At 55.4% G+C, this 21746-nt stretch overlaps 2 long non-coding RNA genes across 2 annotated transcripts in view; one reads left to right on the forward strand and one right to left on the reverse strand.

Moving 5' to 3' along the window:
• Positions 1-12630, forward strand: part of LOC144235738 (uncharacterized) — a 33715-nt gene extending 21085 nt beyond the window's left edge. Inside the window, exon 3 of the long non-coding RNA XR_013336309.1 lies at positions 10943-12630. This is a non-coding gene — a long non-coding RNA (uncharacterized LOC144235738). The remainder of the gene's footprint in view (positions 1-10942) is intronic.
• A 1632-nt stretch (positions 12631-14262) lies between these two features.
• LOC144235737 (uncharacterized) lies at positions 14263-21488 on the reverse strand. The gene is made up of 4 exons (XR_013336308.1): positions 21430-21488; positions 18198-18355; positions 15385-15439; positions 14263-14437 (listed from the first exon to the last, which is right to left on the reverse strand). It is a non-coding gene; the product is annotated as an uncharacterized LOC144235737 (long non-coding RNA).
• Between the last annotated feature and the right edge of the window lie 258 nt (positions 21489-21746).

The following is a 21746-nucleotide window of genomic DNA, read 5'->3' on the forward strand; positions in this document are numbered from 1 at the left end:
CCCCCCACAGGGCTGATTTTACCCTCCAAAGAGAAGCAGAACCTTTGCTTTCAGATCAAGCTCCAAGCCAAAGCAGCAGCTCTCAGCCCCTCACGTGGAGGGACGCTGGAGCACGCACCCAGATGCTCCCCGCGTTTGCCTGGCGCCCCTATTATTGTTGGGCTTTCTTCCTCTTCCGCACCAGGGCCTCTCAAAGGCAGAGTGAGTGTCCGGTTCCCCTGCGTCCAGGATGGTTGGCTCAGGACTTGGCGTCCACCAGAAGCTCAGCAGGTGTCACCAGGGGACCCCTGACCCCATCGTCTCCCACTCCAGGAACTGGGGCTGTCTCTGTCCCTTTCTGAGCCACATGACTTTGGGCAGGTCACTTCGGTTTCTGCGCACCCACTCTGTTTTCTTCTTTGCTCTTCTACTTCCCTCCGACGGTCATGGGGGTCAGAGAGGGCACAGGAGCCCTGCTGTGAAGTGTGACCTGCTCTCCCTGTATCCGATAGAATCACCCCCAGAGGGCTGCAGCTGTGGTGTCAACTAGGAGGTCACAGGGAAGAGAGGTGGGCACCAGGCCACACCTGCCCAGGGCTGGGGATTTCAAATACTAATGGCTGACATTTTCTGGGGCTGTTCGGAGCAGCAGACATTGCATTCAGTAGCTCACCTGGGTCATCTCTCTTGATCCCCTCAGTGACCCTGTGAGGAGGAAGCATTACCATCCTCAGGCTTGCAGACGAGGAAACCGAAGCATGGAGCAATTAGCTACCTCGTTCAAGGTCACACAACCCCCAAAAGGTGGGGCTGGGGCTTAGACCTCCTCTGGAGCCCATGCTCTTAGCCACTGAGCCACCTCCTGCCTTGAGTGGACTCAGGGCCAGGACGAGCACTTTGGGGTCTTTTTGTCCACTATACAGGAATCTCTGGGGACCACAGATCCTCGGTTCTGATCCTCTTTTCTAGACTCGTGTACTGAGACCAGAAAGGAAGGCCTTCTCTCAATCTCTGTCTCTGTCTCTCACCCCCCAGGGCATACGGGGCAAAGCAGGACCCAGCTACAGCAGGTGCTGCAACAGCAGGGTCACGGGGTAGCCCTCAAAGCCCCTGTGAGTCTCAGAATCTGTGAGTCTAAAAGTCATCTTGGGGTCTCGTCCACAACAGCCAACCTCTCAGCTCGGTCGAGCTCATCGCCCAACTCGGGGGTCTTGGGAGTAGGTGACAGAAAGCACCTCAGAGGCTCTGAATGATGCCCACCTCCAGCCCAGACACTGGGCACCAGCAGGCTCCTCCCCAACGCCTGGGCCCTTATCAGGAAAGCAATTTGGGTTGGGGGGGAGGGGGAAGTCCGAGGCCCCAGGCTCTGGCAAGGTGGGAAGGAGAGATAGGGAAGTGGGGAGGGGGCCCTGGGGCCCTGCTGAGAGGGCATGAGGATGGAAGGGATGCCCAGAGCCAGCGCTGTCCTTGCTGGCCTGGCCTCTTGACATGGTTCCAGAGCCGCCTTCCCTCCTTGCCAGGCAAGACGCCCGCACCTTTAATTAGCAAGCAGCAGCCTCTCCCCGATTCATCTCAGTCACTGTTTAATTAGCCGCGCACAAGGCACCCCTACCCCCCCAGCTCTGGGTTGAGCAGCCTGCCTCTCTCACAGAGGCTGCCACCACCTCATGGTGTCCCCTGTCACACACACCCCCCTCCCCGTACTTATTCTGCTCCCCAGAAGGGGGGATGGGGCGGGCACGCCTGGCTGAAACCTCAAGGAGATTCTGGGCACTGACGCTTGTATTCAAAGCATCCAGCAAACATTATTAGGGCTTCGAGTCTGCGCCAGGCTGGCGCTGGGCGGAACCCAGGCTGGATGGGGGCGGCCGGCCTCGGTCCCGTCCAGCTGCTCCAGAACGGCTTTTCCCTTTGGGAGGTGCCGGGCCACCTCTCCAGCTGGTCCCAGGGTGTTGGGAAAAGCCTAATCATCCTTCCTGTTGATCCACCTCCCCATCCCCCCTCCAGAAAGGAACGGCCATTTCTTCCTTCACCGCCCCCAGGCCCCAGAGCCCAGCAAGCCCCTCCAGAAGGCTGCATCCCCTGGAACAGAGAGGGCCCTTCCTCCAGCCCTGCCTCTGCATGGGTCAGGTCCCAGAGGCCCAGGCTGGGGCTATGCGCAAAGGGAGGCGGTGAGGGGTCTCAGCCCAGCTCTGGGGCATTGGGGACCCAGGAGAGAGCCCACAGCGTGTGCCTGAGCCAGCTGCCTTGTCTCCTGAAGCAAGGTGGGGCTGGTGGCCCTGGCAGCCGTGCCCCACACCCTTCCGGGCGGGGCCAGAGGTGCCACCACCTCAGGGCAGCAGCTGGAGGCTGGAGGCTCAGCTCCCACCCCGCCCTGCACCCCAGAGTCCATCCTGTGGCTTCAGGCACATCAGCCGCACTGGGGCCTCAGTCCTGCCCACAGACAGGTGCTGGGCCCCTGCTCCAATGTGCTCTAAGGACACGGAAGGACCAGCACTATATCTGGTACTGACCACCCGTGTGGCCTTGGCCAGCCACCAAACTGCCATGCCTCAGTTTCCCCATAGTGTCTACCTCACGGGCTGTCCTGAGGGTTAAATGATTTACAATGTTTAATGCACTCAGAATGAAGGAGTCATTGGCTGTTTTTGCCATTATTTCCCCTCCTTTTGCCGATCAATATTTATTGCCAGGTATGAGGGACTCGGTGGTGAGAAATATGGCAATCTCCCTGCCTTCCAGAGTTTTCCTTCCGGTGGGGGAGGCTGATGAAAACAAGTAAATACAGGAAAAGTACAATTTCATCCAAGCAAAGTCTATGGCCTCAGTTAATAGTAACGTGCCAGCGTTAACGCCTTGGTTCTGATTGATGTACCATGGTCAGGTTAGGTGACGTGGCTTTGCAGCTTTTCTGTGGATCTAAAATTATTCCTCCCTCAAAAGAGTTTATTTAAAAGATACAATTTCAGGTAGAGGTAAATACGATGAAGAAAATAAACAGGGCTAAGATAGGAGAGAGCATGGGGGCCGCTGTAGACAGGGTCGGGTCCAGGAGGGCCTCTGTGAAGAGGTGACGCTTGGGAGAAGCTAAGTGATGGGAAGGAGCTAACCTCAGGAGGTGAGGGAAGGGCCTGCCCCCAGCGGACCGGCAAGTGCAAAGACCCGGAGACAGCCAGCCTTGGGAGTTGTGCAGTCTACCTGCAGGGTGGGAGAGGCTCGACGTGGGGAGATGAGTTCAGAGGAGGAAGCAGCTTCCCTTCAGCATCATTTTACCCTTTCAGAGGATGGGAAAGAAGGGGACTCGGCACGGACCTGTACCTAGCACTCTGGTACCTTTTTTTTTTTTTAAGTAAGCTCTATGCCCAAGACGGGCCTTGAACTCACAGCCCAGAGATCAAGAGATGCACGCTCCACCGACTGAGCCAGCCGGGCGCCCCTCTAGCCCCTCATTTTAGTCCTTACAGTGACCCCGTGGGGGGAATGTGGTCATCTCGCTTCTAGACGAGCTGGTGGGCAGGTGGGACTCGGCCCACGTCACAGGCCTGTGGGTGGAAGGAGAGGCTGTTGGGGCTGTGCTGGGGTCCTGCTGGGACACTGGAGCGGGCTCAGAGGCAGGGCCTGGGCAAGGCCCGGGTGTGGCTTTGGAAGGCGGGCCAGGCCAGGCCGGGACTAGGGCACGGGGTGGGGGTGGGGGGGCTCTGGCCTGCATGAGACCCTGTGTCACAGCAGGAGCACCTGAGTACGGCACTTGTAATCTGCTCCGGTGACAGTAACCCCACACGTATGCGATACAAAATTCTGAAAGTACAAAACAACAGATCGGATGACACGTCGGGGACCCCCACTGCCCACTGTTCCTCCCCAGAGATGCTGAGACCCGTCCCTCGTGGACCCTTCCAGAGCCGAGCTGGACCACAGCACCAGCGGCTGACCCCCGGCACCGCCTGCTGTGCAGCCATAGCCACAGGGCTGTCTTTTCCCAGCCTCATCCCGGCCCTGGCCCTCACGGTATCCGTGCAACGTCCGCGTGAACCGGGGCGCAGGCAGGTCAAGTAGCCCTCCCGCAGGTTTCAGACTCAGGGACTCTCTGACAGCATTGTGGAGGCAAGGAAAGTGAGGCACAGAGAGGCTGTGCAGCCAGCCCCAGGGCGCGCAGCGAGCGGGTTCGGGGGCCGGGACCTGAGCCGGGCGGTGGCACTTCACACCCCACCGCACCGCTGCTGCGCTGTCCTGGGAGAAACGCCCCCAACACTGGAGCCCTCCAGGCCCCGGGACTGAGGTCCACCGCTGCCTGGGTGCGTGGCCTTGGGCAGGTGGCTGTCTTCCCTGCCCTCTGGCCCCCGCCCAGGACGGAGAAGCTGGAGGGTGAGTGCAGGTGGTGGCCAGCTCAGGTGTGGGGCGGGCTCTGGGCACAGTGCTCCCCCCCCAGCACTTGGCATGATGGGCAGGAGGAAGGGCGTGGCCAGGTAGGAGCAGGCCAGGCAGGCCAGGCAGGGCCTCCCTTCCCCGCAGCTGTGCAGACAGAGCAGGGGGCCAGCCCGAGAGAGGGATGGGTGGGACCTCTCCCCACTACCCCCCAGCACACAGCCACGCGGCTGACCCAGGAATTCTGAGGAGTCAGGAGAGGGGAGGAGGTTTCCAAAGGTTTGCGTGAGGCAACCCCTCGCCCCACATGCTGAGTGCCAGGACCCTGCAGGGGGAGGGGTGGCTGGGGCAGGATGCAGGGCAGGAGGCCACAGGCAGAAGCGGGCACCCAGGTGCCACCTTAGGCTGGACTCCTGGGGGTCTCCACACCTGGCACTGTCACCTCAGGCTGGTGGGCTGGCCTCCAGCCTGGCAGGCTTAGAAAACTGATTTATCTCCCTGCTCTGCCCACCCCGGGATCATGAGAATGTTGGGGCCTAAAACAATCAGATTCTCCAGGACAAACCCAAATGCCAGTGTTTTCATCTATGATATGTGCCGGACCGTGAGGGGCCAGACTACATTAGTCCCCCATCCAGTTCCCTTCCTCACGCCCCAGGCCCTGAGGACCTGGGTTAGTAGTGAGAAGGGGTCCTGGGATGGAGCTGTGGAGCCAGGCTGCGTCAGAACAGCACCGCACAGTCGAGAGGGCTGGGACCGGGGAGGCAGAACCCCTTGTGGGGTTGACTCCCACCCCTGCTGTGTCCCTGGGCATGCCAACTCACCACCGCGAGCCTCATTTTCCCCATCTGCAAAACGGGGCTGTTGTCAGGACTGAGATCTCACCATAAAGCTAGAGCTTCTGACACCCAATGCACAATCTGTAGTAGGTGCTCAATAAATGTCACTCTCCTCCACTGACTAGCCAAATAATCTCGTTTTCCAAACCCTGCGGGGCCTAGAGACAAACTTTGGCACTTGTCCTGTATACACACAGCCGTCTGGGATCCGTACTTTGGTTGCCAAATGCTAGCACGGCTAGAACACTTACAAGGAGATGGAAGAGACGATTTGCAAGTGGCGCTGTCCCTGCAAAGGGGCCTGGTGGTCACAGGGCTTCCTCTGCAGGGGCTAGGACACTCCTGAGCCTGGGTCACCTCTCTCTTGCCCGAGGCTGGGCTTGCCCAACCCATAGAGATTTCTTTTTGGCAAGTCCTTTTTCTAGAAGGCTCCTGACAAGATGCCTTCTGTCCTGACTATGTCTGGGTGCGGCGTGTGCGGTGGAGGGTGGGAGGGAGTTGGGTCCCTTCTTGCTGGGCGTTTCTGAGGGTGCTCACCCTCCGATCCTCCCTGATCCGTGGAGCAGGGCGCCGCTCTCCTGTGGGCCAACATGACCGTGCTTGAAAGACTGGAAGGGGCTTCCAAGGGCGTTTTCAAGTCAGGGGCGATGAGTTTTAGAAAACGTTCTGTCTTTTCTGTGAGGCAGAAACCGTGAGCTAGAAATGACCTTGACCATCAGTGTTTTTCCAGGAAGATGCTAAATTGATATTGGGCTGCAGAGAACATTCGTGGTCAAATAAATTTGGGAAACACCACCATGAACCTGCGACGGGCTTCCTCACTGCAGGTTTCTCAGGTCCTTCCTGAGCACTTGCTAAGGGCAGCTGTCTACGTACCCGGCCGCCAGGCCTGTTTAATGGCCATGTTCTTTTCACCGTCTTTTCTTTCTTTCTTTTAAGTTTATTTATTTATTTTGAGAGACAAAGAGAGAGAGCGTGGGCAGGTGAGGGGCAGAGAGAGAGGGAGACAGAATCCCAAGCAGGCTTCATGCTGCCAGCACAGAACCTGATGACATGGGGCTCAAACCCATGAACCGTGAGATCAGGACCTGAGTGGAAACCAAGAGTCAGCTGCTTAACTTACTGAGCCACCCAGGCGCCCCTCAATCGTCTTTTCATCTCGTGAGATTAGAGGGCTATGGAACTTACTTTGGGATATGCCGAAATTGTGGAAAATTTCCCCCTCCTCCATGTATGAAAGCTAGAGGACATGAGGGGGAGACGGGGGGCAAATAAGTTGAAAGGATTTGGAGGATGCTCTAACCTTTATTTTATTTTTTAAATGGTGTTTTTATATGTATGTATGTATTTATGAGAAAGAGTGAATGAGCAGAGGGGAGAGGCACAGGGAGAGAGAGAGAATCTTAAGTAGGCTCCCGGCTCAGTGCAGAGCCCAATATGGGGCTCAATCCCATGACCCTGGGATCATGACCTGAGCTGAAATCAAAGAGCCAGATTCTCAACAGATTGAGCCACCCAGGTACCCCTCTAACCTTTATTTTATTTTTTAAAAATGTTTATTTATTTATTATTTTGAGAGAGAAACAGACACAGAGAGAGAGAAAACAAGCAGGAGAGGGGCAGAGAGGGAGGGAGGGAGACAGAGGATCCAAAGCAGGCTCTGTGAGCTGTCAGCACAGAGCCCGATGTGGGGCTTGAACTCATGAACCATAAGATCATGACCTGAGCTGAAATCAAGAGCTAGAATCTCAAGCGACCAAGCCACCCAGGTGCCCCTCCAACCTTTGCTTTAAAGCCGAGGCTTTGGGACACCTGGCCAGCTCAGTCAGCGGAGCATGTGATGCTTGATTTCAGGGCCATGAGTTCGAGGCCCACATTGGGTGTAGAGATGACCTTAAAAATAAATTAGTTTTTAAGAAGCCGAGACTTTATTCCCTATTTTATGTGCACCCACTCATAGTCACCCTGGAGAATAAACACTGCTGTCGTCTTCATGTTTCAGGGTAAACAGAGGCACAGAGAGGCAGCCTTTCCCCAAGATTCACAGCTTGTAAGTGGGGTTTGAATTCAGGCTGCCTGATGAGGGGCAACGCATATAACCACCACACATCCTGCAGGTGGCTGATCTCTGGTGCTCTTGGGAGAGTCTGGCTTCCATTTCACAGGACGGCAGTCTTCCAGCTCTGCGTCTAGGGCCTGGGGACACCCAGTAGGTGAACCCTGCTGTCCACAGCTTGCCTACCGGCAGTCTGGCCCCACCAAGAGGCCCCGTTATGGCCTCATTTTATCCGCACCCCGGTTTTCTCCATTCTTACAGAAGAGGCTCAGAGGGGAGCCCAGACTCAGAGAGGGGAAGTAATTGTCCCCATCACACAGCCAGGAGATGGTGAGGCCAGGATTCAAACCCAGGCAGTTGGATTCCAGAGCTGGGTGTTCAGGATTCAGGTGCTTCTTGGTGACGAAGCAATGGCTTTCTGGGGCCAGGGCAGGGGCACAGCTTCAGGGCCACAGCCCGCCACAGCCCTTCCTCCTCTGACTGGCCATGGCCCCTACCGATCCCCTACAGTCCCCCCTCTGGACACATATGTTCCCCAGTTCCATGCTAATTTTGCCAGGCCTCCCTTCCCAGCCTTCCACAGGCCAACAGTCAGTAGTATAAACACAGGCAGATAGGTCACTGCCACCAAGAAGCAGTTGCCACGGAAGCTTCTCAGCCACCCAGGGCTTTATCTCCACCCCCTGGAGCAGGGCCTTGGCCATTTCCTCCTTCTGGGCTGCAGACTTTTTGTTCTGGGTGGTTTTTCTGCCCTTTGTTTTACCGATTCCTGGAGATGGACTTGTTTGTCGTCTGTGTCCACCCCCAGATGCTCATTGGACACCTGCCGTGGGCCTGGCCCAACTGGGCTGGCTTCTGTAGCAGCTGTGCTGGCCCTCCCTTGCCCAGAGCAGAGGCAGGACCCCAGGATGCTTCCGGATCTCCTGGGAGGCAGGGGTGCATGACTGCGTGAGCAGGATCTATTGCTTGATGGGAGAACACGACGTGGGTTCAAATCCTACTTTAGTAATTTAATAATAAAGACACAAATGACCCATTTTTTAAAAATGGGCAAAGGATCTGAGTAGACATTTCTCTCAAGAAGATACATAAAGAGCCAATAAGCACACAAAAGATGCTAAACACTATTAGCCGTCGGGGAAACGCAAATCAAAGCCACATGGAATATTGCGTCATACACTTTAGGATGGCTCTAATCAGAAAGACAGGTAAAAACAAGTGTTGGCAAGGATGCAGAGAAAGTGTGACCCTTGTGTACCGCTGGTGGGAATGTAACATGGTACAGATGTTCTGGAAAACATCCTCAGAAGATGAACCATAGCCTTACCCTGTGCCCCAGCAATTCCACTCCTAGGTGGATTCCCCAAGGGACTTGAAAACACATGTCCCCACACACAAATGACATAAATGTTAGTAGGAGCATTATTCATAATAGTCAGAAAAGTAGCAATAACCTGAACATCTTTCAACCGATGAATTGAGAGATATAACATGGGATGTTATTCAGCCATTAAAGGGAAGGAATTACCGACACACGCATAGCACGGGTGGACCTTGAAGATGTGCTAAGTGAAGGAAGCCAGACACAGACACCACACATTGTATGAATCCCCTTCTATGAAAGGTCCAGAGGAGACACATCTGGAGAGAGACAAAAAGTGGTTGCTTCGGGCTGGGAGCAGAGGTTTGGGAAATGGGGAGTGACTGCTAATGAGTAGGGTTTTGTAGGGGGAATGATGACGATATTAGCAAATCGTGGGATTGGCTGCACAGCTTTGTAAGTGCACCAGAAACCATTGAATTGGGCTCTAGATGAGTGAATTGTGTGATATGTGAATTACATCTGCGTAAAGCTGCTATAAAAAGTTAGGAAATACAGGAGCACCTGAGTGGCTCAGTCGGTTAAGCATCAGACTTCGGCTCAGGTCATGATCTCACGGTTTGTGGGTTCGAGCCCCGCATTGGGCTCTGTGTTGACAGCTCAGAGCCTAGAGCCTGTTTTGGATTCTGTGACTCCCTCTCTTTCTGACCCTCCCCTGCTCACATTGTCTCTCTTTCTCAGAAATAAATAAAACATTAAAAAAAAATTTTTTTAAGTTAGGAAATACAGATAAGCAAAAGAAAGAGAATGTTAAGATCCATAATCCTACCATCTAGAGACAGTCTCCGTTACATTTTTTTATTTTTCCCTGTTACATTTTATTTTAATTTAATTCTATTCTATTCTATTCTATTAATTTTAAGAGAGAGAGGAGAGGGAATCCCATTGTCAGTGTGGAGCTAGGCGTGGGGCTCGAACTCATGATCACAATCAAGACCTGAGCCAAAATCAAGAGTCTGATGCTCAACCAACCAAGCCACCCAAGTTCCCCTCCCCATTACAGTTCAATGATACCCTCCCCAATTAGATTCTATTGCCCTCTGTGCTGCTTCATTTAATAATACATGGTGAACATGTCAATACACCTACCTAGACAGAAAAGCGAATCCTGCTCCCTCCACTCACTGGCTGTGGGCCTTGGGTAAGCCAACCTCAGCTCAGACACTTGGTCTCTCCATCTGTAAGGTGGGGTAGCCCAAGGACCCCCCCTTCCCTCCCCAGAGGAAGCAGTGAGGATGGAAGGAAGGAGGTGGCACACATCAGGCATGTGATGCAGACACGGGGCCCAAAGGAAACACTCTGAAGGTGAAGGTCCCATTTAGATTCCATCTGCGCCTGGCTCAGCCCTCCCGCCAGGCTCAGCTCCTTTCTGTGCTGTTCTGTATGTTTCCAACACGTTGTGGTTTAAAGTGTCCATGGTTTAAAAGTAGGGAGGGGGGTCAGCGACTGACCCTCGAGGTTGTTGGGACCCTCAATGGAAAGAAACCACCCTTCTCAAGGGCATAGGCATAGTGCCTGGCATAGGCTCGTGTTGTCTCCTCACAATATTAGCAACCCCATATCACAGATGGAGAAACTGAGGCTCAGAGAGGTGCTGCCGCCCGCCCTTTGCAAACACTTGAGGGTGGAGCTAGGGGTCCTGTCCAGGTTTGCCAGCTTGAAAGTCAGTGTCCTTGCTGCTTTTCTGTCCTCCAAGGAAGGGACAACTTTGAAAAGGCTCCAATCCTGTCCGAATGAGGGATTGGGTTATTATCTCCCAGACCTGGAGAGGGGGCAGCCCCAGGGGGAAGTCACTGGTCCTAGACTTCAAACAGCAAAGATGTGCTCAAGCGTGCCGACTTGCCCTGAGCCCTCTGCTGGGCTGTGGGGACACGGTAGGGGCCTGGCTGCGGTGTCTGCTCAAATGCACCCTGGCCCCAGGGTGAGCCAGGGCCCCACCTCCTAGGTAGGGGTGAGGGGCACAGGCTCTGCAGCCAGACAGTCGGGGTTGGAACCCCCCGCCCCCGCCCCCGCCTCCGCCGGTGACGTGGGCAGTTACCCTGCGGTCTGAACTTGATTTTCCTGTAACAGGTGGGTGTTAGCATTGAATGCGTTAGAGAGCCTGCAGTCACTCCTCGTAGCTCCCAACATGGGATGGGCTTTCGTATCACCGGCGGCGTGAGTCAGGCGCACAGATGCAGGGGGCCCAGGGGGAGGGGCGAGGGAGGGGGCTGCCACCCATGCTGGCAGGTTGCACCCTCCTCTCCAGACCCAGCGGATGGGTGGCCAGCCCGTGTGAAGGCTTGGACACCGATGCTCACAGCTTCCCTACCTGTGTACTAGGAGAGAAGAGGAAGGGGACACTGCCACGAAGAAGTCTGCCCCCATCTCCCCAGCCAGGCTGGGATCTCCCCCCGTCCCGCGTAGTTGCTCTGCACCCCTTCAGCATGGACCCCAACCAGCCCGGCTTGGTCTCTGTACCCCACCCCTGCTTCCTGTCCATCTCCCCTTGGCCCCGCTCAGCACCAACTCCAGGACAGCCACCGACTGAGACCCATGCTGCCTTTGGAGTCCTGTGGACCCTTCTGTGAAGCCCAGCCCTGCCTCAGAGCAGCTCCGTGACCTCAGTAAGAGGCTCCACCTCTCTGAGCCTCCTTCCTTCCCTATAGTAGCAGGGTTAGCAGCTGGCCCCAAAGTCTGATTCTGACCCCCCTCGCCCACTTACTGCTGTGGCCCCCCGAAAAAGTAACTCAGCCTCCCTAGCCTCAGTCTCCTCATCTGTAAAATGGGGACCACAACTGCACCTCAGCGATTTGAGAATTCACTGAGAAAATACACAAACAATGCTCAGAGCAGTGAGTGGGACATAGCAAATATTCCAGGTGTTTTGGCCACGGTTATTATGATCCTGGCCTCTTAGGACGGCTGCAGTGTTCAAGGTCCTGCCCCAGGGACCCCAGCCCCAAATGCCAGGTTGGCAGCCCCACATACAGCCTGGTCTCTGTCCCTCCCACCACCAGCCCGTTGGACTGGGCACTCTGCTTTGCATGCCTCCCCTCCACCCATCATGGACGCGGTGTGTGCTGATGTCTGTTGAGCAAACGAAACAAAAGACGGAATGCATAAAAAGAAGGCCGAGCGGGTGAAATGCAGGGTCTGCTCGTTGGGTCACCATTCATTCACTTATTCAGCTACGACCTGCTGAGCACCTGCTGTTGGAGGCGCCGGAGATCCAGCAGCAAACACAACAGGGAAAACGGCTGCCAGGGTAGAGGGGACACTCTCCTAGGGGAGCCAGACCCCAAAGGAAATGAACAGTGACACAGAGAGAGTGCTGGTTCATGATAAATGCCAGAAAAACACGTCCAGCAGGGAGAGGGAGGGGGGTACTGGAGAGGTTGTCAGCCAGGGAGGCCCCGCAGAGAAGGGGCTATCTGAGCAAAGATTTAAAGGAGGTGGGGCCGGGCGCCTGGGCGGCTCCTACGATTAAGCTTCCAACTTAGGTTTATGGGTTTGAGCCCCATGTCAGGCTCTGTGCTGACAGCTAGGAGTCTGGAACCTGCTTCAGATTCTGTTTCTCCCTCCCTCTCTCTGCCCCTCCCCCACCCTCTCCCTCCCTGTCTCTCTCTCAAAAATAAACATTAAAATTAAAAAAATAAATAAAATAAAAAACAAAGGAGGTGGGGCTATTTGTTCGTTCATTCATTCACTCCTTCGTTCCTTCCTTCTTTCCTCCAGGCAGTCAGGTGGTGACAGCAAACCCCTCCTCGGGCCTGCTGTGCGGCCTTAGCGGGCCGGGTGGGGGGAGGCAGAAGCAGAACCTAGAGCGACCAGTTGTGGGGTCCACCGGGGACTGAGGTGTCCTCGAGACACAGGACTTTGAGTGCCAACCCGGAAAGTCCCGGACAAACCAGGACAAGTGGCCGCCCTCACAGAGACTGCCCTCGGTGCCAGGGGCCCAGGAAAGTTGGCAAAGGCCTCCACTTGCTTCCCTGAGGATGTGACCCTTGCGAGGGACCGGGAGGGGAGAGGCCTCGTGCCCTTGCCAGGTGAGCAAGGATGACAGAGGCCCCAAGTCACCAGTATCAGAGCCTGCAGGGGGGTGTGGTTACAGGGACAGGCTTGTCTTCTGGGGGTCGGCGTGCGATGGGACAGGGCTGCGTGACAGGGCCTTGGGAGTCTGTGCGGGGGTGGCCACGTTGACTGTGGGCAGCAGGCCTCCAGGCAGGTGGGTACCTGCGTTTGCATTTTAGAAAGAGCCGTGCTTTGCTCTGCAAGTTTTCTCTCCGAGACAGAGGACAGAGAGAGAACAAGCCATGTCCTCTTCTCCTTCATTCCAGTGAGCGTTGAGCACCTTCCAAGTCCCCAGCTCTGGCCAAGATGTCTGCACTGGGTCAGCAAGACAGACAGAGAATTTCAAAGCGAATAGTGGAGACTCTAACTGAAGGGTATAGGGGTGTTTGTTGCATTATTTTCTGTAGGTTTAGACATGTTCAAAAAATGTCGTGGTGAAGAATAAATAAAAATAAGTCCTTGGCCCCATAGAGAGCACCTGGGGAGGGTATAGATGAGGCAGGGTCCTTTCCTCCAGCAGCCTAGGCTCTGATGCGGGGTCCGGGCACATAAACCCACCCTTCCATGGGGGGTGGGGGGTGTGTGTGTGCTCTGTGTGTGTGAGGTCCTCAGAGCAAGGACCCTGAGGCAGGCCTGGGAGGCTGGGGGTGGGGAGGGAGTGGGGGGATTGCAGGATGGAGAGGGAAAGGGAAGGGCACTCAGATGGAGGAACAGCAGAGACAAAAGCTCAGAGACTTGAGGCACAGACTTGAGGCAACAGGTCGTCTGTGTGGCTCAGTGAGAGAGACTGGAAAGGGAAGTTGTGGCCTCACGGACCTTGTCTCCTTGACTCGGTCTCTGAAAATAAAAGTGAGACTGGCCCACTGTTGCGAAATCAGAGAACACAGGAAATTATTTTAAAAAAGGAAATACAACCCATAGGTTAGCCCATCACCAGAGATAACCACTGTGCAGTGTTCGATGCATTTCTTCCTAATATCTTTATATATCTATATATCCATATATCTCAACTTAGAATAATAAAATAGTTTGCATCTGCTGTTTCTGTCTTTTTTTAAAAATTTAAAAAATTTTTTAATGTTTTATTTATTTCTGAGAGAGAGAGAGGCAGTGGGAGCAGGGAGGGTCCGAGAGAGAGGGAGATGCAGAATCCAAAGCAGGCTCCGGGCTCTGAGCTGTCAGCACAGAGCCCGTAGCGGGGCTTAAACCCACAAACCATGAGATCATGACCTGAGCCGAAGTCGGATGCTTAACCAACTGAGCCATCCAGGCGCCCCAAAGATTTTAAATTTTTTTCATTTTCATTTTTTTAATTTGAGAGAGAGCACACAAAGTGGGTGAGGGGCAGAGAGAGAGAGAGGGAATCCCAAGCAGGCTCCGGGCTCAGCACAGAGCCCAACGCGGGGCTCAATCCCACGACCCTGAGATCATGACCTGAGTCAAAACCAAGAGCCAGATACTCAACCGACAGAGCCACCCAGGTGCCCCTTAAGGACTTTATTTTTAAGTACTCTCTATACCCAACCTGGGGTTCAAACGCACAACCCTGAGGTCAAGAGTCGCATGCTCTGCCAAAATCCAAGTGCCCCTGAATTTTGCTGTTTTTTACTTAACAACATTACGTCAGATGCATTTTCTAGCACCGTTAAATAATCTCTGCTAACCTGATTTCTAAGCCATTCGGATGACTCTGGCCAGTGGTGGATTCTTGGCTAAAGTGGTGATTTCTCATGGCTGGGCACCGAGGCTGTTTGCACTTGTTTGCTGTAACGAAGAACACCATGGTAAACAGCGTCCACACGTACATAATTCCATGTCCGCATCGCTGATTTTTTTTCTTCTGATCAGTTCCTAGACATGAGATTCTTGGACACCCTGCTCAGCGCAGAGCCAGCTGGGTAACCAGGAGAGGGGGTGGGGCTCCCAAGGCCACGTGTTCCCACCTGAGGACAGCCTGAGCCGCAGCTGTAAGGAACAACCTGCACTTTCTGAACGCCTCTTGGTCTCGCCTACCTCCAGGCCGGTTTGTCTGGGTGTTACAACGCTCCCCCAGCCCCAAGCTTTTCCCCCTTCTCTCTGTCTTGCTAACTCTTCCTCATCTTTCCAGACTCTAGCATAAGCTTCTCCAGGGAGCTTTCCCAGAGCCCGCAGGCTGGGAGCTCCCTGCCACCACTCCCTCTGCGGCTGTGCCCAGGCCACCTCCACCCAGTGCTTTCTCGCTGGGTTACAAGTGCTGTTTCTTTCTCTGGTTTTCCTTGTCCCCTGAGGACAAGGCCCAGGCTCGATTCATTTCTGAATTTCCAGTACCGGGGGGGTTGAGCTGGCTCATTTCAGTTTCAGTAAATGTTTGTTGAGCAAAGGAATGGAGAGTTGGACAAATGAATTGAACAAATGAAACAAAGTCCATGGGGGAGGCTGAAGCTCAGACATTGGACTTCAGACGAGCCTCCAGTCCAGGGGGACAGAGTGGGGTGCAGAGTGGGGCCCCTGAGCCGGGAGCAGGGGCAGGGAAGGGCAGACTCTTGAGAAAGGAAGCAGGGGCCTGGGAGTGCAGGGCAGCAAAGGAGGGAGTGAACTAGGGACTGATCTGAGGAGTCAGAAGCAGGGGACACTAATGCAGGGTAATGTGGACAAGAACATTCCAGAAGAGGGAAGAGTTTCATGGGCTCTGGGGCCTCCATATGGATTCAAATCCTGACTTTGATGCTTACAAGCTGTGTGACTCTGAGTCAGGGACTTAGCTTCTCTGTGCCTCAGTTTTTCCATCTAAAAAAATGTGAATAACAAATATTAGTACTTCATTCATTCATTCATTCATTCATTTTCTTTCTCGCTTAACAAACACCCGTTGAGTGTTCTGGGCCCAGGATCAGAGCTGGGATGGAGCTGACCATCACGGTCACACACCCAAGCAAGGCCCGCAGCCGAGATGGAGCCCAGGTCTGGCGGCCACAGGTCACGTTCCTGATGCCCTGCGGTCTCTCGCCCAGGCCGTGATGACACTGGAGGAGGTGCTGGCACGGAGGAAAGCCTTACTGAGCAGCAGATGCTGCCACCCGTCCTGAGGTGTCATCGTCATCATCAAGTCGTCTGTGCTGACCAGCCATGAGGTCTTGGAGAATGTCCCTACCCCCTCGCAGCCTCAGTTTCCTTTAGGGTGAACAACCGTCTTAGGTTGCCGAGGCTGAGGATTTCCCCAGGACGTAGGGCTCCCCGAGCTGAAGCTAGGACAGTCCCAGGTGAACGGGGATGGTCAGCCACCCGAGTTCCCTCATCTGTGACACGGGGAACCGCCTGCCTCCCGGGGCTGTGGTGCACAACAGAAGCGAGCACAGGGGAACAGCAGAAGACCATGGGAGCAGAATTCTAGATCGATTACATGAATATTAAAGACTTCCATGTGCCATGGAAATCCAGTCATGAAAAAGAATGAGGCAGTTTGCGTGTACTGCAATGGAAGGAGCTCGAAGATACATATTTTTAGAGAAAAGGGCAAGGTTCAGAATGTTTCGACCTCTCACTAGTGTCAGAGGAGGGGGGCGGCTGGACACACATGCATGGATTCCCTGGGGAGGGAGCTGGGTGGCTGGGGCGAGGAGGTGGGGAAAAGATCTGCATTTCACTATAGATTCTCTTGCATTGTTGGAATTCTTTAAACCTTTTGTTGTCATCATCAGGTTGAAAACCCTTCTCAACTTCTGTGTGTCCAAAACAAAAACAAAAACCCAAAATTAAAAAAGAGTGGGGGCGCCTGGGTGGCTTAGTCGGTTGAGCGNCTCTCTCCTAGAAATAAATAAAAATATTTGAAAAAAACAAAAAAAAGAGTGATTCTAAACAATTAAAAGGCCAAAGGTACACGACAGGAAAAGCGCCTAGCTCAGGGTCCAGCACCCAGGAAGTGCATGAATGGCTTTCTCCCCTCTCCCACCCATGGCCTCGTTGGCCGCGGGTCTGGGCGAGCAAGGGGCACAGTGTTCATCCGGAAACACATGTGTGGGCTCCANCAAAAAAGAGTGATTCTAAACAATTAAAAGGCCAAAGGTACATGACAGGAAAAGCGCCTAGCTCAGGGTCCAGCACCCAGGAAGTGCATGAATGGCTTTCTCCCCTCTCCCACCCATGGCCTCGTTGGCCGCGGGTCTGGGCGAGCAAGGGGCACAGTGTTCATCCGGAAACACATGTGTGGGCTCCATGAGGCATCCTGCCTTCGGGCCTGGGGCTCCCGGGACCCTCACCCACTTCTGTGCCTGCGTTTCCAAGGTGGCCATCTGCCATGTTCTGGGGACTCTCCCTGCATCTGGGGGTGGGGGCAGGCCCATCTTGCAGGGTGAACGGCTCAGCTTTCCCGTGCTTCCAGACTTCCCAGACCAGGAAACCTGCATGGGCTGCTCAGGCACCAAAGCCAGTTCTCTCTACTTCTGGCCTTGGGGAGAAAGAGCCTCAGCTGGTTTAGGAAGGGGCTCCAGGCTCAGCCTGAGACTACCCAGCAGGCCGGACCCCCGCAGACCAGCCTCCCGTGAGATCCCCTCCAGCCCTGCCTCAAAGTGCCACACACATGGCCAGGTTCTTTTCTTTTTTAATTTTAATTGTAATTTTCATTAAAAACATTTTTTTATGTTTTTATTTATTTCTGAGAGAGACAGCGTGAACAGGGGAGGGGCAGAGAGACAGGGAGATACAGAATCCGAAACAGGCTCCAGGCTCTGAGCTGTCAGCACAGAGCCCGACGAACCATGAGATCATGACCAGAGCTAAAGTCAGATGCTCAGCTGACTGAGCCACCCAGGCGCCCCTCTTTTTTAATTTTTAGTGTTTGGCACATATTTCGGAGAGACATTCTCATTGCAGTATCTCAAACATTAATAAAATGTAGCAAATAAAAACCCAAGTAATTCCCCTGCATTTCCTGAGCCTCATTTCCCTCAAACATTACTGTCTGTTAGCAGGTATGCCCTTCAACGTTTTGCTATCTTGTGTATATATCTGTATCTATCCCTGTATGTACACTTCCATCTGTATGTGTAACTATACCTTCAGCTATATCTGCATCCACTGTATCTATAACTATGGATGTAACTGTGTGTGTGCTTCTCACATAGATGGTAACATTCTGCATGTTCTGTTCTGCAAGGTGTCTTATTTTTCACTGAATGTATCAGGGGCGTTGTTTTGGGTCTATGCATGTACAACCACCTGCTTTTTAACAGCTGAGCAGTATTCCGCCATGTGAGCGAGCTCATCTTTCTTGGCCAGTCCCCTATTGAACATTTAAATGATTTCTATTGTTTTGCTCCCGCAAACAGTTCTGGGCAGGTCTCTTCCTGCACGGAGCAATTTCTCTGGGATAGGTACCTGGCTAACCTCCCGGCACTACCAAAGAGACTGGGTACGCCATTTGTGAGAGGCACTAAAAAATTGCAGCCCGGGGAAGGCCGAGAGCTAAGCCACACTCCCACACAAGGGCACAGACCGCCTGTTTCTGTGCGCGTCCCCAGCACTCAGCTGCCCGGTGTATAACCCTTACCTCCCAAGACTCCGGTTGCTCCATGGGGATGACTTTGAAACCTGGATTACAGGGAACTTTCCAGCCATCTTGGTTTGTCCTGCTAGTGAGTGACCTCCTGCCTGGGCTGATTTCAGGGTGAACGGAGGAATCTCCCGGTCCCCAAATTTCTCCCGTATCTAAAGCAAGAGGGAGTTTGGTGAAGGCCCTGCCCCTTTTGGGAGCTCTTTTTCCCAAGGCTTCCTGCCACACAGGCAGCGTGGGACAAAGAAGGACAGGCTGCGAGGTGGAAAGCACAGGGGGAACCAAAAGAGATAGAATAATAATCATGGCCTATTCCTCACAAAGTAGCCGCAGGGCCCTGGGCCCCACACCAAGCCTGAGGCACACATCATGCACGGGATGCTATAATTGTCCCCACCTTGTACGTGAGGGAGCCGAGGCTTAGAGGGAGAGGAAGCAGGACTTGAACTCGGGCCTATGTAGCCCCAAAACCCAGGTGCTGCAATGGCAAGGAGCTAAAACTGTGTGCTAGAAGGTAGTACTGACTCCCTGGGGAGGCCTAGATAAATGAAGGCTGGAGAAGCGTGTATTTGTGTGTGTGTGTGTTTGTGTGTGTGTGTGTGTGTGTGTGTGTGTGTGTGTGTGTGTGTGTATGTCTGTGTGTCTTGGTGAGGAAAGGGATCTGAAGAGACTGGTGGGATTTGGGGAGGAAGGGAAGCGCCTTTCAGGTGGGCGGAACAGCCTGAACAAAAGTCCGAGGTGGGGGAGAACCTGGCATGTTGATGGTCGGGATGCAAAGCTGGAAGGTGGGGGCCCCGCCCCGCCCACCGTGAATGCCAGGCCAGGGAGCCGGCTTGCAGCTCATCGCCACCGCCATTATTATCTACAGTCGGGTGACAGGGTCAGCGCTCACACAGCTGCCGTCACTCTGGCCTTCTGCACGCGTCAGCACCCTTTCCAACAGCTCCGGGACGTGGCTGCCGTGACGTCCATTTTGCAGACGAGGAAACTGACTACGGAGCGGAGCGCCAGGGGGGCAGGATCAGTGCTGCTGACTCACCCGGGTATGCCCTGCGCCCAGCCCTGGCACGCCCCTCCCGGAGGAGACAGACACAGAGGGAAGGAGGAAGGAAGACGGAGGGATGAGGGAGTGGGGTGCCCGACATCCCCCCACCTGGATTTCTGCAGAGGCTGGTGCTGGCTGTGGTGCGCCCTTCCTCCGCCCTCCTGACCCCATCCGCTTTAAGCCAGTGGCCTGCGACTCCCCACCCCCACCCCCAGGGCTGCTGTTAGCTGCAAGGCTGGCCCAGCACCCTCTCTTCTGAATTCACATCCGGAGGTCTTTCTCCCACATTCCAAATGCTGTTGGATAGCTGGGCCCTGCAGAGCTCTGGGAGTACATGGGATGCGCCCACGCGGTTCCAGCCACGCCACGGTCTGGGAAACAGCAGGCTCTTCCGGTCTGGTCCTGGCCAGAGCCTCGGTTTCCCCGTGTGTAAGACAGAAGTGGTCACCGTCAGACTGGATAGTTGTGAGGGCTGTTCATGCCTGTCTTGGGCCCCTGCTCCTCTGGCTTCTAGTCTCAGAAGACATGCTGGCACAGAGCGGAGTGCGGCCCCACCTCAGACCCTCGCTGGCCCCTGTGTCACGAGGACAGAGCAGCCCAGACGGGGCGGCCAGCCCCGAGCTCCAGCTCTGCTCCTGACACGTTCTAGCTGCAGCCTGAGTGAGTGTGCCCGGAACCCACCAGTCAGCGGGCACTTGACCTCACAATCCCTCCCTCTTTCCCTGCCTGGGCAGGTCAGGTTGCCTCTCTGGGCCTCGGCCTCTGGACGTCTGCAATGGCTGGCCCTCCCGCCCAGCCCGGCATCAGGGCTGTTCGAAGCCAGTGTAAGATATTGGATGGGGAAGAGCTTTGCAGATGGAAAACTTGGCCCATTGGGAAGATTTATTGCAATGACTCTAAGTGTGAGGTCCAAAGGCCATCAGGGCCGGATAGCCGCTACCCAGAAGGCTGTGCTGAAGCCCAGGCCGCTTTCCCTCCATCTGCGGTGCAGGAGCAGATGACCTTCTCCCCAGGGCCCTGACATGTGCTGGCATGCCAGGGCTGGGCTCTCTTTCAACCAACATTTTGCCTCTTATTTTAGAACGTCCACCCCCCATGCAGCACCCAGATCCGGTGTGGGGGATACACAGGCAGCCCAAACCCCTGGATAAACCCAGAGACACAGACTAAGCCCTTCCTCCCCCTCAGCCCCCAAGTCCGTCTAGTCTTCCTTTTCTCCCCTAACCCACTACCCCTGGGGTCCTTGCCTTCACCGCCCTCATGGCCCCTCCATTTCCTCTCTTGCCACCAGAGACCTTTGGAAATCAAGGGTTCAGGCAGATCTCGCCTGCTGAGTGCCCTCTGCTAAGCGTCCCAGCCTGTGCAGAGCCCCAAGGGGCAGCAGGGGCCGAAGGAGAGGAGTGTCCCTGTGCTCTGTAGCCTGCTGCCCCCTGGCCTGCTCCAGTGGCCTCCCGCTGCTCCTGGGCCCTGCGTCCCGACTGAGGTGCGCTCCCACACCCCTGCCCACAGTGCCTGCACCCTCTCCCTCTGCCCGGACCCCGCCCTCAAGCCTGACATCCCCTCCAGGGCATCAAGCCTCCCTCTGGGCCCTCTTCCCCTCCTGTCTCGGGTGCATGAGGGGACCCGGCTGCCTCCCCTTGACAGAGTGCGCTCTCTGTGTCACAGCTGCGAGTCTCTCCAAGGGGTCCCTGAGCCCGGGAGGCAAAGGCACACCTGCTTCGTGGCGTCTGGCTCCTGAAATACTTGTCTGATACCCAAACCCGAGGACGTCACTCGCCGCCCTGCGCGTGGCCACCCCAGGCACTTGGGCGTGTGTGTGACTTCGGGCTCCGCCAGGCTGAGCTATATTTAGACACCGGGGCCAGGGCGAACTTCTGGGCCAGAGAAGGCAGCAGAACCCACGGTGGGGCCCCGGGGGGACCTCCTCATCTAGGGGGACGGTCCCCGTGTAAGAGGCCGTGGCCCAGACCGGGCGCCGGTGGCTCCCACGGCCCCCAAAAAAGGCCGAGGGAAGATTCTGTTTGAACAAAGGAGGCTCTCTGGCTGGTTTTGTGTGTGGTGTGTGTTTATAGTTAGAAAAAACAAGTTCCGGGCTGGTTGGTCAGCTCCAAGGGTGGGCCAGAGGTGGGGGGCGGGGGCCAAAGGGGGNACCCACGCCCCCCACGCCCCCCCTCCCCCGCATACCTCCGGTGGCGCCGTGCCAGGCCAGGGTGCGGCCACCCGGCGGGCGAGGAGGGGCCGCCCTGGCCCTGGCTCCTCGCTCCCCTGCTCCCCCGGGCGGGCAGGAGGCAGGATAGATGTTCGCAATAATTACCCAGCTGCAGCTTCCCCAGAGCCGCCGCCATAGCAACGGTGCCGGGCGCCCCAGCTGAGCGGCCGAGTGGCAGGAGGGGGTGTGGGCGCTCGGGCAGGTCGGGGAGGGGGTCGCATGAGCCCCAGGCAGAGCCCACTGGCTGCCTTTGTCAGCTCCCTCTCCCCGTCCGCCCCTCCCCGGAGGCCAG

This window comes from Crocuta crocuta, unplaced genomic scaffold, assembly GCF_008692635.1.
Source record: "Crocuta crocuta isolate KB4526 unplaced genomic scaffold, BGI_CrCroc_1.0 scaffold445, whole genome shotgun sequence".
Lineage (NCBI taxonomy): Eukaryota > Metazoa > Chordata > Mammalia > Carnivora > Hyaenidae > Crocuta > Crocuta crocuta.